Here is a 1,371-nt window from a genome sequence, read left to right as displayed (position 1 = left end):
GAGACTGCATATAATGTCCCCAGAAAGGATCAGTGTCTAGGCCGGAATCTGAACGCATCAATATATTAAAGTGACTTGCTTCTGTTTGCATAACTTTTATCCCTATCCTTCTTCTCCTGCAGCCAAAACTCAGTCCCAGACGGATGGCAACTACAGTAACCAGACTGTTCTATCTGAATTCTACGTTAGGACACATATACCATCTGAATAAACCCTTTGATTCTGTGTCCCTCTCCTTCCCATAGACAAAACTGCAGCCAGCACCAACCTTAAACCTGCAGCCTAAAGGTTTGTCAAAAGTCTAGAAAGAGCAGTCAATACCCTGAAAACCTAGCCTGCAGAAGAGAAGACACAGAATCAAAAGCTACAACTGAAAAAAAAAATCTCCAGGTTGGTGTCATTCAGACAACCGATTCCAATGAAAACACTTGACCTTTTCACAGTGTAAAATTGCTTTTACTTCCATACTATTGTAATTCAAACAGTTTCCCACATCTCACCTCCAAATGTAACTCCAGCAGATTCACGTTTATTAAGGAAGAGGCAATTATTCTGGTGTTTCCCCTCACCAATTATGGAGCCTCAAACAGTTTTACTATTCTCAGCTCATGCCTTAGATTTTCAACTATTTGAATGTGAAGGAAATCTTAACATGCCGCGTTTCATAGGCTGACTTCAGTGTTGCCTCACCCAGATTTAGGTTTTTCATTTCTAGAGTGCCTCAACATGAGTTTTGTTTTTTTTTTGGGGGGGGGGTGAAGGAGCATTATCATTTTCCATCATCAGTTGTTGATGGGAAATTTTACATCCTGCAGGTTCCCGTATACAATAATTACATTAAACAATGGAGCTTTCTGTATCTTCCTGATTTTCACAACAGGTTATGCTGACTCATATTGTTAGCTTATCACGCCAAATGTCCAAGATGCACAGGTGGTTTTAATTGAAGGGCGGAATGATTCATGCATTGGTCACTTTAGCATTGCAAGTTCTTGAGCATCTTGATTTTGAAATTCAGTAAAGTGAGATGATGCCTTAGCCAGTTAAACCTCACGTACACTCAGACATATCTGAGTAGAAGCCACTTTATCTACGTGAAACAGCTTTGGGTGCTCCCCAGCTATATGCAGATGCCCACCAATATGAGATTATTTTGCTTTCTCTGACTTGGCTCTTACTAGCAGTCAGCCTCATTCCATCTCTTTTGTAGATGGTTGTGGATTCTGGGGGGCCTATGGCATAATGGTTGGCTTATGAGATTAAAAAGATCTTTTAGGGAAGTTTCTTGATGTGCATTTAATATTTAATTACAACTCTCTTTTATACACGTGTGTCTGTGGATTTCCACATCTAAAGTGCACAGATTAACAC

Source organism: Tenrec ecaudatus, chromosome 11, assembly GCF_050624435.1.
Source record: "Tenrec ecaudatus isolate mTenEca1 chromosome 11, mTenEca1.hap1, whole genome shotgun sequence".
Taxonomy (NCBI): Eukaryota; Metazoa; Chordata; class Mammalia; order Afrosoricida; family Tenrecidae; genus Tenrec; species Tenrec ecaudatus.
This window is presented reverse-complemented; position numbering follows the sequence as displayed.